Source organism: Anopheles ziemanni, chromosome 2 (assembly GCF_943734765.1).
Source record: "Anopheles ziemanni chromosome 2, idAnoZiCoDA_A2_x.2, whole genome shotgun sequence".
Classification (NCBI taxonomy): domain Eukaryota; kingdom Metazoa; phylum Arthropoda; class Insecta; order Diptera; family Culicidae; genus Anopheles; species Anopheles ziemanni.
This window is the reverse complement of record NC_080705.1, coordinates 4,529,726-4,546,607: the sequence shown is the minus strand read 5'-3', so window position 1 is coordinate 4,546,607 and position 16,882 is coordinate 4,529,726. Positions and strand designations below refer to the sequence as shown.

General features: G+C 46.4%; 2 protein-coding genes across 2 annotated transcripts in view; one reads left to right on the top strand and one right to left on the bottom strand.

The window, feature by feature from the left end:
- LOC131281640 (aromatic-L-amino-acid decarboxylase) overlaps window positions 1-16,882 on the top strand; it is a 160,719-nt gene that overhangs the window by 81,577 nt on the left and 62,260 nt on the right. The window lies entirely within an intron of this gene.
- The window catches only part of LOC131281639 (inositol-pentakisphosphate 2-kinase), a 79,190-nt gene that overhangs the window by 34,737 nt on the left and 27,571 nt on the right, over window positions 1-16,882 (bottom strand). Inside the window, exon 2 of the mRNA XM_058310985.1 lies at window positions 13,303-13,351. The gene's annotated coding sequence lies outside the window, so the exon portion shown is untranslated. The remainder of the gene's footprint in view (window positions 1-13,302; window positions 13,352-16,882) is intronic.

Sequence of the window (16,882 nt, the reverse complement as noted above, 5' to 3'; positions counted from 1 at the left end):
GACAACGAAAAATTAAAAATGAAATCAATCGCTAGATAGTTGGCAACGAAAATTGGAAGAGCGATGGCCTACTACTTAATGGATCTGCATATTGAAAAAAGATGGAACAAAGTAGACATTGAAAAACGAAAAGGATAGAACCAGCTGTCTTTTGGTTGAATTTGACGAGAGTCGATAGTGAAAATGAAACTAATAGTTGAATTTGGAAGTTGAAATATATGGAAATAGAGAAATAATTCGTGAAATCACGACAAGTATGACAGGAGAACAAGAAAACGACTAGGAAAGGTAAGTAATGTACACAAAATGAGATGATCTAAACTAAAATCAGATCACTATATGCAGATTAGACAACGCAAAACCCAAATGTTACATTGTATTCATAAAACTACCAAGATGGAAAAACAATCAATAAATAATCAGGTCAATCCAGAACATAACAAACCGGTAAATCTGGTAAATACTAGAATTCTAAGTAGGGGGTTTCCGGCTCATATATCTCGCTCCAAACATCTACTAGTTACTACGCTGTAACAAGCGTTACCTTTGTCCACACTACGACGCTTGGCGCGAGAGTTTTACATTACAAACCGGACCAATTCTCGATTTCCAGCCGTGCGGGCAGCAAACGTGTTTCACGACAGCGTAAGACCGGAAACTCACGCGTCACACAATCTCGGCCGCCACGTCAGGGGCGTCTGATTGCAATCAAATTACAAGACCGACCACCGGCCGGGGGGTGGTACACGACAACCAGGCAACGTGAGCAGTTAACGTGTCCCAACACCCGCCGTCACATACTTCGAAACTCGGGCGAAACCCACGCCATATTATACGTCCACAGAAATAGATGACGCGGCTAGACGAGATTAGATTAACTTTTGAGCGACAAAAAAAGAAAAAAGGAAACACTCCCAACGCTTCATCATATTCAATTTCATCCCCTTTCTAAGATCGAAGCATAGATAATCGAATTTGCATTAATTTTAAGTTCCATTAAGGGAGAGCGCGCGCCTCTCGATAAGCGGGGGGGCCTGAAGATTGATTACGATCGTGGTTGGGAAATTACTGTTGACTCAAACCAAAAACTCAAAACCTGCGGCACCTGTTCCACACGCCCGTATGTGACTACTCCTAGGTTCATTGATTAAAAACAAAGAAATTGGCGTTGCGATGATAACAAACAAACAAAGTGATGATAAGAAATGGCTTTCCTTGCCGAATTTTGAGAAGGCACCGCCAAAGGGCAGGTACGAAACAGATAAGATGTGCGAAATTGGCAACAACAACTGAAAGAGTAATCAACATATCAAAACAAGACAAACAAACTGACAAAGAAAAAATCATGATCCTGGAGATCTTAATCCACCTGAAGATCCTGTTCCAGATGGAAAATTAATTTACATCACATCGTTTCCCTTTGGGTCTTGTTGTCAAGCAATGCTCTTTCAGTTGCTAAGAAGTAGGCTGTTTTCAAAAGAAATGTAACGATTCATACATTGAAAAGAAATGTCTAAATCCGTTACAGCGCACCCATTCACCCCATGTAAGTTGTTCTGCAATGTTTGCCAAACTACTTCTGCGGCTCATACGGGTTACAAAAGGCCTCCACATCAAGCTGCCATGAGTGTCAATCTGGAGTGACATTCTCTCGGTATCTGCACCGCGGGACCGACTTTGCCGCCGTCCTGTTATCCAGCAGACGTGCTCCAAAACACCAGTGGTACCGTCAACCAACCTAATTACACTCGCAAGTACCGTAAAAATCGCTAACGAGCGGTGCCGAAGAATAGCGCAGCAGCAACATGGCCTCGCGCTCTGGATTCTGCCTCGTTTTTTTCCTGCTCTGGCGTCCGGAACCTCCGCCAAGGCGATGGCACCGTTTGAAGCCCGCTGGTAGCCAACCCCGATGTTGGTGGGTTTGCAGCAATGACACCCATCGGGAGGTTTCTCCAGTACCATGCAGAACAAGGGGCTTTCGAATGATGCAGTGCTTCGCAAAGACTTTACGCTACTAAGGAAATTTAACTGAAACTAAGAAGCATTATTGAGACAAACTTATCGCTGCGAAGTTGATCGATTCCAAAATACTGTAGGTTCGAGCTTTTGTTACTAACTTCTTTGAGAACCACTGGCCAACAAACGTAAGTGATCTCCAGACCAGTGAACCTCAGTGCCAAGCCCCTCCGTGATTCTGAAAGGTCTGAAAAAGTTCACGTCTCTCGAGCAGAAAAGCAAGCAAGTTCCGTTCACCCAAAGTGCTACACAGTCAGCCTCCGCCGGTTTCAAGCTGGTTCTAAAGCAAGCCTCCGCGTCCGGCTAGACCTTCCCCGACCGCCAAGGGAAGGGGGAGGGAAGCTGCAATTACCTTTCGCCGCCCCGTCAAAGGGTGCCAGCCACCATTACCTCGCCGTTAAAAATGTCAAACAATGGCAGGGAGGAAAAAAAATCAGTCCACTCACAATAGGAAACATGGCCGCCAGACACACACACACACACACACACACGGGGGGAGGCCTTCTTTCAGTTCTAGTCGTGGATGTTTTGTTTCCAAGAGAATTTCGCAGTGCATTTAAAAACCGAGAGCTTGACTCGACGGGTTGGCTGATGAAACCGTAGCCGTGCCTAAACCGCGAGAGCTGGATTGCCTTGGACCATTTCGCTGCAAAACAAACGCGAATGTGACACCGACATTGGTTTGAAAGTCGATAAGTACTCGAGAAGTCATACAAAACAAGAACAGCTTTCCATGAAAGTTTAACGATCTTAGTTCAGCGGACCTGAGGTAGACTTTTACATTTCTTTCGAGGAAAAAAACACGATTACTTTCTGATAGAACCTCTTTGATGGTTCATGGAATGTCAAAGGAAAAAAGAGCAGTCATTATGAAAAACCGAAACGGACTAATCTTCTGCATAATTCACATCCTAATTGTCGTAAATGTCGACCTGCTGGCAGTACCAAGTGTCCACGGTTTTTGGGAAAGGGCATTTGCTAGGCTACAAACATCAACCTAGTCCTGGGTTTGTAGTTTTCCCAATTGAATAATGAATGTTCTACTCCGGGGATCGATTGGAACGCTTACCACAATGATACAACAACACTTTAGGCGGTCCCCAAAGCTGCACCAAAAAATGGTACCTAGTTCCCGCGCGAACGCTTTAAAGTGCCTGGTAATTGCTGCATTATGTACTTCGAAATCAATCACTGTCTAGATAACCCTTTCCCGGTTACACCGCAAATGGGGAACACGTAGGGTCTGGCGCTCGTGAAAGTAGGATCGTTTCGAAACGAAGGCACCGAACACCGATCTAGCACCGTCGCGTAGGCCTTGTAAGCGGGCTTTGTCGGGCCATCGCAGCCCTCAATTTCACCACGATTTCGATCGACACCATCGCAGCATGCAGGAAGGGGTCTAACCCCGGGGAACTTTGCATGAGATCGGCACGACCGAACCGAACCTCGATACCGGGGCGGCCAAGAATCGAAGCCCCAATCCAGGGATCCCACGATTCCAGGGAGAACTGGGAGGGATGAGGATCGAAATGGGATCGAGTTCGGAATGAAGAACATTACACGACTATATCTTTTTTTTTTTCTTTTATTTGTAATTCATTTTCCTCCACTCTGTCATTTCATCAGGGCCATTTCTTCCTCCTACGAGTCGTGTCGGAGAAAAGGCAGAGGTGGAAAAAGAATGCGAACCACCCTCGGCCCAACCTTTACCGGGCCCGGTATGTTTTGTAGGGCAAAAGGGCTCTCGCCAACCTACAGCGAAAAAAAAAACGCGTCGTTGAAGCAGTTTTTCAGGCTTGCTCTTCTTGCCCCTCTCTGGAGGGCCCGCATTTTGAAAAGCACATTACCGAGCGACGCCATGTTTGCCGCGGCGAACAAGGGAGCGATCAGGTCTCCAGGGCCAGGGCCTTATTTGCGATCGTGCGAGGGTTTCCCTCCTTGGGCTTCGTTAGGTTATTCCAGTTTTTCATTTTTCTTCCCTCTCAAGCTTCCCTCCTACTCGCCGAGGGCCAGAAAGAGAGAGAAAGAGGGAGAGGAAAGGGTCCAAGGACTGGTAGAAACAAAGAAGGTTAATATAATGGTCGGTGAAGATATACAACGTCTTCTTGATCCCGCACCAGCACGAACCAGTGTCCGGGATACACACAGCGATAGGTAGGAAGGTAAAGTGACAGATGGTTTCCGAGGCAGCCACAGAAGAAGGCTTCAGATATTAGACTACGGCAGAAGCGATCGCACCAACACCGATCGGATCAAACAGAGGGATCGGGAGATAGGGATATAAACGGTTGGCTTGGCAATACACAGAGAATGGAAGGTTGGATGCGGGTGGTATGCCTCAAGGGCTTCGAAACATAAATTTGGAGGATACCACCCTTGAAGGAAATAGGACTCCGATGAGATACCTCCGAAGTTCTGACGATTTAGTAACGTTCCATATGGCTCTAAAGCTATTCTAGGATCTTACTGAAAGAACGCTTTTATTAAATTCTTGATTGATTCTGGCAAAATAACGCTCAGACGGTCTTCGATGATATCCCAAAATGGCTGACGAACGACAATAACTCGACACTCCGAAGCACCTCCGGGACTCGAGTTGACCTGGACTGAATACGTTTTTTCCCACTTTTTCGGCTCACCCGATCGCTTCACAGCTTTCTCGTTTCGGTTTTCTGGCTGATTTCCTTTTTCTTGTTTTTTTTTGGGAAAACGCCACGAAACTCTACACCGTCTGCGTCCTCGATTATGGCTGTGGTGCGCGGCTTTCATTTGACCCTAGAGAGCGCTCTGGGTCTGCGCCTCTGCAACTCCTCGATCGCCACCTCGCCGTTCCTCGACGCTTTGCTTAAACACAACGCGCACACGATCAACCGTAACCGTCTCCGCGTGTGTGTGTTAATGTTTGTGCCTAAAAACCAACCCAAATGCACCGGTAGCAAGCAACGGGGCCCGGCCATAATACATCAAATGTACATATGCACTAGGCGAAGCATAAACGTTGTTCTTTTCTTCCCAAAAACCCACTATAATCCACCATCCGTGACTCCGGTCGCGAGGGGGGTTGGTTTTCGAGGGCACGCACTCGAAAGACACAGACACACACACACACGTCGCAGGGCTAGGGCCAGCGGAAAGAGGTTTGAGCCTAAAATTAAACAAACGAGCTCGTTCAGCACCGCCTTTCCTGTCAATGTTGTGCTGTGTTGCACTCTCAAGTGCTCTACCGCTTGATGTTGGGCCGCCTCGGAGGCGATGCACTCGTTGAGGCGTTGCTGGCCGGAGTTAGATCTGTCTGCCTGCCTCTTCCAGAACTGTCCCAGCCAGTGCCAGTAGTGACTTGACCTAGACCAAATGTATTTTTAGTCCATAACGGTTACGACAGAGAACATCAATTAGAGTGAGCCTCTAGTGCAGCAGCATGATGCTAATGTTATTTTTTCCTCTTCAGCGATGTAATGAATATGGGCTATATTTTAAGAACATTATGGGCAGAGGCGGTAGAAGCGAACATGAAATAGAACATGAAAGATGTGTTTTCCAGGCCAAAAAGAAAAACACAACAAGCAATAAATTATTCCGGTAAATAAGTAGCAGCATCGAACGAAGTTGAAGTATGTAAATGAACAGCGTAACCAAATTAATCCAACCAAATTAGCTTTATACAAGCTTACCACTCTTCACAGGATTATATAAAAGGTCACGTCACGAGTCGTATGGTAGCTGATAGTATCAGTTTCGGAAGGAAACCAGCAACCTCAAAGAAAAACCCCGTCCACCATCTGTCTGACCATCGGGAACCTGCAACTGCATCTCTTCTGCTCCCGCCTGCATTCGCAGACGACGACCGTATAGTCGATTAAAACCATGGGGCAGAAACCACTGTCCTACACAAAAAGGAAAAATCCACCATCAACCAAACAAGCTGCTGCAGCTGCTGCAAAAAGGAAACGATTATTTTCCTCTACTCTTTTATTTGCTCGCTGCATCCTTGCAACTCCGCCTGGCGAGTGCACCATCATCAACATGACGGAGGTAATTTTTATGTGCATGCAGCAGAGTTTATATGCTCGGAATGCATCCATGCAACGTCAGGTCTTTTCGTCTAATCTCCGTCTCCCGGTTTTATTTCGGGATTTTTATGTTTAGTTTAGCGGTGTTGCCGTGTCGGCGTGTTTTGATTTCGGGTCGTTCAAATGATGGTATAAAAGTCGTAAATAGATGAAAACCAACGCAATGCTGGCGTTGAGTTATACTGTTTTTCCATATGTTTGCTTTCTTTTATCTTTGATTTATCTAGAGGATTTGCTTTTAGTTATTGTCTTTTACATTTATCAAAGTCGTATAGTTTATCCCTAGTTCTATTCAAAACTTCATTTCCGCAACACATTGCACAATACACGACATTTGATTCCCTTAAAGCTACCCCTCACGAGGAGCCACTTGATAAAATTGCATCCAATATTTGTTCGCAGACAAATGCAAATTGCTCGCACATAACCAAAAACGCACTTATCTGCATCCGGTGCAGACCATGCAGCAGCAATTTCTCCGATGCAATTCGTCGCACACGTCGCCCAAGCCCAATTACCCATTCCAAGGTGCATGCTTGATGGTCGTTGCCCACTGGCGTCTTATCTATCAACAAAACAGTGCATTTATTGTGCACCGTAGGACCGTATCCCGCAGGAGGAACGTGCTCGCATCTTCCCACACACGGGATGCCCGATACGATTATCGATGATCGTGCGGCATCGCAATGCAGCAGCAGCAAAAAAACCAACAAGAAAGAAACACGGTGTTACCGATAGCTTCGATAAGCACATGCATCCGAACATGCAACACCGGCACAGCATACCGTAGAGCCGTTGTCATCGGACGGGAACCCGGGTCACGTTTGCGATCCGTACGTCTCGGTTCAAGGTGGCCTCCTCCCTCCCTCCTTTGTTTCTGGTGGGATAGTTTCCCACTTCTCGGATGCATTTCCCAGACAGACCTACCGAACGGTGAGCTATCGGTTGGCAACCGATCCAAAACTTGTAATAGTCAAAACATGTCTTGGCTTACAAAACCACCCTTTTGAATAAACAATTTAACCCGTTTCGATAGAACAACGCTTGAGGAAGTTCTCATTCGATAACCGAACACGATTTTTTTACTGACCAGAAACACTTTTACTTTCCGTTTGGTCACGTGCACCGTTTATCACAAATTTATTGCATTTTGTTTATCCAATCAACGCGTGCTCTATCGTCGAATGCAAATTGTCGTGTAAAACGTGGAAGGTACTTCATAATAAAGGGAAGCCAGGTCGATGTTAACGCGATCTAGACTATTGCGCGACGTCCCGTTTCAAAAGTAGCCCAGTTTCGGCAGAACAATCGCGCTAGCAAAGCGAGACAGAGTTAGGGGGAGTATGTGGAAATGTGTATTACATGGAGGCGCAAACTCGGCCCAAAAATTTTGTTGAATTTTAGCGCAGTAGTGTATGATATTTGTTTAGCACTTATTTTATGTATCCTGAGTAAGTGTGGCGCTTGAACTAAAACAGCCAACGACGATATTTTGCCCCACCGTAGGAGGTATATTTTTTTCCGTCATCTCCTACTTGTTGAAGGGCAGTTTGTTTACGTTTCGGTACCCGAAAAAACTTTGGTAAAAATGTCAATTAAAACGGTGTTTCATAACTGAATTACATTTGTGAAGAGTAGAAATAAGAGGTAAAACCTAAAATCAGGTGTTTCGTGGAGAATGTTGCTCGTTTTGTTCGCGTTTGTGTTTCGGTTTGTTTTCGTTTCGAATTGACATTTGACAACAGCTAGCGCGACGTCGTGTTTTTCGCTGTTTCTACACCTGGCATAGTCTAGCGCGATTTGTGCGACATTTTTTTTGTATGGAGTTCATCAGCCGTCTGTCAGGCGACGTCGCGCTATAGTCTAGATCTCGTGTTATAAAGAACGTTCGTTCAAAGTCGCAAAAAAAGTCTTCAACAAATTACTGCAAAGCTATGATTTTGTGCAAAGAAATAGACTATTAATTTCTTCGTGTGCCGTTAAACAACCCTTCTAAAACATCCCAATTGCATTCAGCCCACCTCCAATTGGCTAAGAAATTGGGTTCGTTCATGGTTCCATCCTACAGTGGCGCAAAAACACCTACAGGGGCGCCGACGTGAAACTTTCATGTCAAAGTCGCTTTCGAGTCTCGCTGGGACTCTCAAGCCCAAGTTCCCAATCCCTTTCGCCGAAAGTCCAGCGACCGGCGCCCAGACGAGTCCGGTTCGCGCGCTGGATAATTTCACTTTCCTTGCACCGAAATCCGACCGATCCGAGCGCACCCAGACCATCGTCGTCGTCGTCGGGGGAGAACATCACTCCAAATGCACCCAATGCACCAGATGCACTCCACCCGGAGCTGGACGGCTACCGTTAGCGGCTTATCGAGCGGCGAATCTCTGCGTGAGAAACAGTGTGTGTGTGCGCCTTTCGTCGACCAGTTTTAGCCGATCCTTCCCCCCGCGACGGACACCGTGTGTTTGTGTGTGTGTGTACCGACAATCAGGTTAATTTATCGCACAAACGGGCCAACGGTCTCTCTGGTCCGTGCGGTGCAACGGGGATTGCGGGGGTTTGGAGCGGTTTTTGGGATGGTTGGAGCGCACCCAGTCCGACGCACAATCCGCTAGACGACTAACTGTACGCCCCTGTTCGCTCTCCTCGGGTCGATAGTGGATCGAATCTAACGTACCCACCCTATGGCGGCTGTTGGGTTGGCCGAGGGAGGGCGCAATTGAACATTCATTAGACATGGGCACCATTATTGCTACACTTACTTCTTCGGTTAGCCCGCCAGCGGAAAACCGGCTTTTTCGCCTTTTCCTCGAACTGCATTTTCTTAGAAAGCAATCTTGTCTGTACTTTTCAAAGTTAGATCTCTTTTTAAACAATCTGAGTAACGGAGAATTTAAAATTAAAATCTTGGTGAACCTTCAGATGAGAATTATTGAGAAAACGATCATTGAAACACCGCAAACAAATGTTTTAAAAACGCCCCCAAGCCCCAAGCATTGAACTCCTCTTCATTTTGTGCAGCATCCGATCGCAAAATCTCCTTTCGAATCCCGCACGAACCGGATCGTGCCGACTCCAAAAGGGAAGGGCACGGCCAAGAGATCTATTTGAAACCGGGGGGGAGGGGGTTCGTTCCCAAGTAGTCCACCCGACATAAACGATGTCCAACGATGTTAGCAAGAGCTTGCGAGCATATCGAGCCATCAGGCGGTCACGAAGTGGCTACGAAAAGGTGAAACGGTGAAGAAGTCTACCCAAACGGCAGTCGAAGTCGATGGATTCAGGTGCAATGTTTAATAGGTACATTTCTTACGAACTATAAAGCGTCTATCATGAGATCGGCACATAAACACGGACGATATTCTATTCGCTGCCAGCTGTTAATTCGCCTCAACTCACTTAGTTATCATTTAACAACCTTTTATTTTCTTAGACTGTCGTAAATGGCGAATAAAATTACTAAATCTTTTCAAAACAACAACACTTAGTGTTCCATAAATTTCCCTCGCATCGATATGCCATCATAAAATTATTTTTATGCTTCCATTAACTGCACACACATGGAAAAAGGGCACAGTCAAACAATGGAAGTTTTACTATCACCCCGGCAAAGTATCGATTGGAGAAGGGCGAAAGACAAAGCACCTCGAGGCTGGCGGAGTAGTAGCGGTGCATTAATGGCCTCGGACCAATTGCCGCATGGTGGCAAGCCCGAAAAAACCCAACCACGGTGCTTGGCCGTGATTTGGCAGCAGTCTTGAGGAACCGGTGGGGGGAGGAGGACGGTTCATAGATCTCCATCTCGACGGCATCCGCCGAGAGTCGTGATGGCGCACGAGCGAAGGTTCGCTCCGGCCCGTCGATATGGTTTTAATGCACCATAAAAAAGGTATTGGCGTGACGCTGCTCGGACATTCCCGGCTTCCTCACACTGCTGACTGAAACAATCACTATCAAACACACACACACACAAGAGTTGGAGTGAAAGAGTGTTTGCCCTTTACGGAAGATAGGCCGGAGGGAGTGATGGATGGATCGGAGTTGTGGAAGATGAATGTCAAAATATCCATCAATTCCCGTTCCCAGTCCAGGAGGAGTGGACAAAGAGGGCGAGTGGCTAACATAAATTGGTTGGTTACACTGACGTAGAAAAAGTAGTGTCCGGAATGAATATATGTTTGGAGGTTGATGATAATTCACTGATACTGTGTGTACTAACGATTTTGGGGAATAGTCCTCAAATTAAACTAACACTCCCTTTAGCAGTGATGGGCGCTTCGAGTGAGATTGAGTGAATGATTTGAATCCTAATATTGAATGAACGATTTAAATCCTAACAGTTAGTTGTTGTTACTCCCTTTGATTTGAATCCTTAACAGGGATTCGAATCCCAAAAGAGTGATTCGAATCCCAGTTTGGGAATCACTACATGTGATTCGAATCACAACTTGGTATTCGAATCTCTATGACGACTAGCGATTCTTTTATCCACTCGATCAATCTTTTGGGATTCGAATCCCTGTTAAGAATTCAAATCTCTTTGACGACTAAAAGCTCATTTTACACATTTTAAATTACAAAAGGGTGTCCTAAAGATTCGAATCATTGTGATGATTATTCACTCCGATTCAAATCTCTAAAAAAACTGTTATTCCCATCACTACCCTTTAGGAATCAAATGCTGCAATTTGTGTACAATTTACTATACTCCTATCTTTAAATTTTGGGGCGTTGGTATTTCTCAATTAGAGATCTCTCTCCTATAAACTCCCTCGCTTGTAATTCATCACTGTCACAAAACGTGTAAAGGTGTCAAGATGACAAACCTTTCCTTCCCCAAAGACCCCGAACGAAGAAAGTGGAGCTTGTCGAAAATGGTATGGCACAAAAATCGAACCTTTCCTATCCGGCTTATAACCGTGTTTCGCAGCATTCGACTCGGTTCGTTTTAATCTCGATTGAACTCCTTTCCGGAGTTGGAAGTGAACTGCCCCCAGGGGGTTGGGAGGGGACTGGAAAGAAAGTTGTCCACGACTCTCCGAGAAAGAAAGAAAAAAACGAACCTGTGTCTGTTTGCTTTCTTTCGTTGAGGGTTTTGTCTATTCCGAATGCCCGTTTTCCTTGGGGGTCACCATCCAAGTCCAAGAGAGGGTCCCCATTAAAAACCCTCGAAACGAACCCTCGCTTCATCAACGCCGTCACCTGGGAGGCTGTCGGAGTCGGAGTTGAAACAGTAACTTCAAACGATCTCTCGGGGCTCAAAGACGAACTGTGGGTAGAAGACAACACCGACACATAGCAATCAAATCGCCCACTGATGCATCCATCTCCATCTTCGCCAACAAAACGGCTCCAAAACGGGCCGAATATGCTGGGCTCACAATGGTCCATCATGACACACAATAGACTCGCGAGATGGCGGGGATGAATAGGATTGCAGGCGCGTTATGCACGGTTCACCGGTTCGATGGCTTTCATAAGCGCATGCAGAGTAGTAGTGGGTGTTGCGGGTGAAACTTCTCCTTTGTTTGCGAGGAGGCAGAAAAAAAAACAGAAAGAAATGTCGAGTCTTTTGCATCGGAATCATCGGGGGCCCCATTGTGAAACGCTGCGCTTCCGATCGGATGTAATCTGTTTCAACAATTGAACGGAAGAAAGTACGAAACCCGACAAAACTTGTTTATTGCGAGTGTGTTTGCTTTTTTATTTTGTTTTTCCATCGAAAGTCCATGGCAATCTTTTGCCCACCACCGCCGCAAGTCTCCCCATAAATAAATCCGGTAAACATCAGCCAGACTTTTGGGCAGCATACGTATAAAATAAACATCGAAACCACGTACCCACCACGTAAAAGCAAACATCAAACCGGAGCTCGAATTCGAGTGGAAGCCAATGCAACAAAGAAAACCTCACTGCGGTCCCCCTTATCGGTGTATGTCACTGATAAGATTAACCACCCAAGCGCAAGACGCGCCCCGATGCTGGAGAAATGGTGAAACAAAATGGCAAACAAACACCACACCAAACAAACGGGCCCCCGATAGTAGAAGAACCATTTCCAACCGGGAACATCCACCACCACGATAGTTGCGGTTGGTGTTCCCTTTTTTATGCTACTTTCCCTTCAACTCCCACCCACCCTTCACTCCTCGGTTTCATCAAGCATGATTTCGGTCGCGCCCGTTTCGCACACACAAAACAAAGAAAAGCAATTCGAAGAGCGACGATGTGCCATCGTTCCAGTTTATTATCGCTGCAGTTTTTCCGTCGATGTCAGCGGAAACGGGAACGGGGGGGGGGGGGCAATCGAGGCACATTTCGAGAAACTGGAGTACGATAAGGGTGGCCGGGACTGGGAGTCAAGGATTGTAAACCCTTTTATTAGAACCTTTAGAACGTTCTCCTTGGCGTGGTTGAAGTTTCCGCATGCAAAGTGATTGTAATAAAAACTATATTGAATTTTAAAACACCCACGAAGTAAAAACAAAAAGGAATAAAGATTCTGCAGAGGGAATAAGAATGCTGACATAAGCGAATAGCAATCAGGCACTAGAGAACATGCAGAAAAGGGAGATAAAGCTCGATATCAACATATTGCGGAAAGTTATGTGACTCAATTCCAGCATCCTGGTTTCGCGACTTTTTTGTCGACTATTAATATCGTCCGAAAGCTAAGCTTCTCGGGCGTGATACGATGAGGCACACCAAATATCACTATGTTTTTGCATAACACACACACACACACAACCCCAGACGATGGTCTCTTTCGGTTGTGCCAGTTTTTTTGGGGGCGATGATGCTCGCTCGCTTGCCAATTTGGTTATGCTTTGCGTTTGCGGATGGAAAGGAAATTGCTCGCTTGATTGAGGAAGTTGATTGATTTCGGGCACACCGAGAGAGAGCATCGCAGAATAGCCTCAGAGACCAACGAGACAAAATGGTATCTCCCTCTGCCTCTTCAATCTCTTACCGTCTCTGGTGATACCCGAAAATCCGGACGACGAAGTGAACCGTGGACCGCATCGAAAAAGCCATCGAAAAAGCGAACACTTTACCGCTAGGACACGGCGGCAGTTTATGCTTCCTTTGCGACCTGTATGGGGGTCTTCCTGTATGAGTCTCGTCCGTGTTCATCCTAATTGGCCGCCGAAGGGGATGGGACGTTTCCAAACCCGAAATATATGCCACAACACGCTCGCTTCGGACACGGCGGACTTACCTCCGGGATCCGGTGAGGCTTTACAGTAAACTGTCGAGCCCAAAACCGTCTGCAAAGAGAAAATGTAAATGTGTTAGAAAGGAAAGCTTTTTCAGTTTCTAATTGGACAAAATTGCTAACGGAACGTTGTTGTGGTTCTTAAAAAAGGAATCATGCTGAAAGGTGACATTTTGAAACAACAATTTAATGATGGCATCAATTTGCTGTGCGTAAAGGAAAACATCCTTTTGAAGACAAAACAATGAATAACGAGATCCAGCATAAAATGCACGACGAATAGAATTAGTCCCCCACGAATCCTAACTTATTTATCAACAAACAACGGCGTAACGATCATTAAGTGAACAAATTGAATTTCTTTTCCATGCTGGCAGATGCCCGGAGGCAGAAAAAGAAACATGTTTTTGTGTCTTGAACAACTCAAACGGTTTCTCTCAGAACAATTTAGGACTCGTGTGTGTGTGGGGGGGGCTGTATGTATGATCCGGTCCATTAATGCTGTCACGCCACGGCACAATTAACATTCATTATGACCTCGCGCACACCAGTTTCAGAGACACAACAACACACACAACGGTACAGACAATTGATTAAATTGATAGATTGTTTGTAGTTTCCAACCTTTTTTTCTTTTTCTCGCAGATCGGGCAGCTCCCATTTGGACGCTGGCCAAACATAAGACAAATGGTCGTTCAACATCATGGTGACAAAAAAAAACTGCTCCAGGCCAGGGTCGTTGTCAGAAACGACACAGTTTAATTGTGCCCCAGACACAACATCATTTGCGGTGGAGTCATTTTAAGCACGTCCAAGGATCATCTAACTTGTCTTCAAATCAACAAAATCAAAGATACAACAAAACGTTGAAATAAGTAAAAATGAAACGAAACAAATAATAACATTGGGAGAGTATAAATGGTTGGCTAGCAAAAACAAAAAAGAACGAACTCAGGGAAAGATATTCAATAAACGTTATTTTTGGGGAAACCAAATTCGGCCGTTCGGTTAACTGGTTTGGAGTTTCCTTCTTCCCACTGTGATGTCACTGTGCCTTTCGTGCGTTCGAATGGGATTTACCTTAACACCGAAATAAATACCCAAAAAAAAACCACACGCTGAAATATCCTCCTTTCACGCGGATGCGAACGCCGGCTCTTTCCGGTCCACTCCATATAAGGCATAATTGGAGAGAAACTGCGGTCAATCCCTGCACACGCCAAAAGTCGCAGTCGCAATATCAGGCTAAATAGGCGAGACGCGCGTGTGCCTTTGATTGCCAACGGTTTGGAAGTTGGGGTAAACCAAGAGAGATCCTAGACCTGCGCGGTCCTAAGAGGTCCGAGGACGCAACCGACGACGAGGCTTGCAGCCCCGAGCAGACCACAAAAGCGCTCAAGGGCTGCAGCTGAAGTGGCCGCATCGTGGTTGAGAAACAGAGACAAGGATGAAAGTTGGCAAACCACCGAGGTTCCACCACCACCACCACCTCTCTTAACCGGTTCGTTGGTCGATGTCCGCCGGGGCAGGCCCGGTGTGGAGATAAAAATAAAAACGTTTGCGAATTAATTTGCACCGGAATGCAAATTAGCTACCGTTTCATAAATAAAGCCCCGAACTAGCTCCGTACCGAGGGACACACACATACAAGGGCGGCGCACAGGGAAAGCTTTCCGAATGTTACATATATTTCCTTTGGCAAAGGTGTGCCAAAACCTCCTGGTGTCTGCAAGAAGAGGAGGTGGCCCAGCGAACCGAGACACCGCCGAAGTCATCTTGTGCTACGAACTCTGACTGACGGACTCCGCGCGGAGTTACACCACACCAAAGTGTGGAGGGGATGTCGGTTTTTTGTTTGTCGAAGGAATTGGTGACCGGGTTGAGGTAGGCGGGGAAGAAAGTGGCACTTTCTTGCATCTTGCCTCTGATCCCGAAGACGACGACGACGAAGAGACGAACTCCTTCTTCATACGCCCCATCGTCTTCCGCCATCGTGAACCTTTGTCGCTGACGTGAGCTGTTTCCGCGACTCACGGAGAATCGAAGGCACCTCCAAGAGAGGCCATCATGATGAGTTTGTTTGCCGCACCGATGCGAGGAAATGCGCCGGGGCTACGTGTTTGTTTAACGTATTTACCTTAATGACCATTACGAGCTTCCTGTCCCGTTGTTCCCCACCAAGCAACGCGGAGTTGGCTTCCACTCCAGGGAAGATCTGTCGTGGTCGTGGTTCACTTTCAGAACCCCACTTCCCAAAACAGTCTCCAGCGAACAAGGGAGCGAAGAAAAGCCGTGACTCTTACCTTTATTTCTTCTTCTCCTCCCCGAGTGTGGCTATTGATTCACTTCCTTCTTGGCTTTCTGAGCCATTTCAGGTTCTTTCCTCAGCTTTCCTTGTGCCACTCGAAACCAGAAGATCTGCCAAGTGGCTGCAGATGGTTGGATGCAGAAGTTGCCAGCTCAGTCCAAAACCGCCGTTCGTTTCATTTGCCTAAAGGGAAGTGAACACTTGAAGCGATCGATAGGACGACGTACTTTCTCTGTCGCAATACTTCCCAAATGGGATCTTTTAATCCCAATTGTGTCATCAAAAAAGTTGCGGATTCTTCAAAAATCCGCTGTTGAAGATCCAATGACTCATCGGACTTCGAAAAAGAGTTTAAAAGATCATTAAAAACCTCCCGCAAAATCTCCATCCAATTAGCAAATGAATCTACGACGTAATACCTGATCGATCCTGCGTCATTCGCGAGCACAAATTTCCAATCGACCGGCTCGTCATCATTCGAAGGCTCCACCAAAATAAGCCTTTCCCCACCCGGCGGGAGGGGGAGGTGTAGCGAAACATTATACCACGCTGAAACACCTTGAAACACCATCACCAACGAACTCCGCGCAGGCGAGAGAGGCTTCGGATTTTCGAAGCTCTTATACCATTGCAGGCTAAATGCTAACCGCTGATGACTCACGCTCGACACGGAGGCAACCTGAAGCCTTACCTTACCTTGTAGCTGATGGGACGGGGCATTTTTACGGGCCATTCGCTTTTCCCGTCCACCCAACCACCGGCACGTCATACTTATTTCTGAAGAACTGAAAATCCGTGCCGTGAATGAGTGTTTTAAGGATACTTTACTACGCGGGAGGGTTGATGGAGTTGGGTTGCGGCCCAAAGTGCCCAAGACGTTTTGTTCGGTGGTATTGTCTTGTAGTAGTCTCTTCTGATGAATCATCACGCCATTTCACGCCCGGTGGGTGGCTAACGGTTGACTGCCCACACGATGCCGCACCCTGGGGGGAAAGGGAGACGCTACTCCTACCTTCAAACATTGAAACAAACGTACAATCCGACGAGGGCGCAGTAGATAGAGGCGCCTTCATCGTTCTTTTTAATGCCATCATTCCGAACGGATCGCCAAGAACGTGCCGCGTACTAAACTACACTCCATCAGACTGTTTAGTGCTTTTGCATGCATGCCCGATGTTATGTTGCTGTGCTGAAGGATTTCTTTTACACACTTTTTTTCCCTGTGTACTTTGCGCTCTTATGCCACACCATTTTCACACCTCCAGCGGCGTGCGG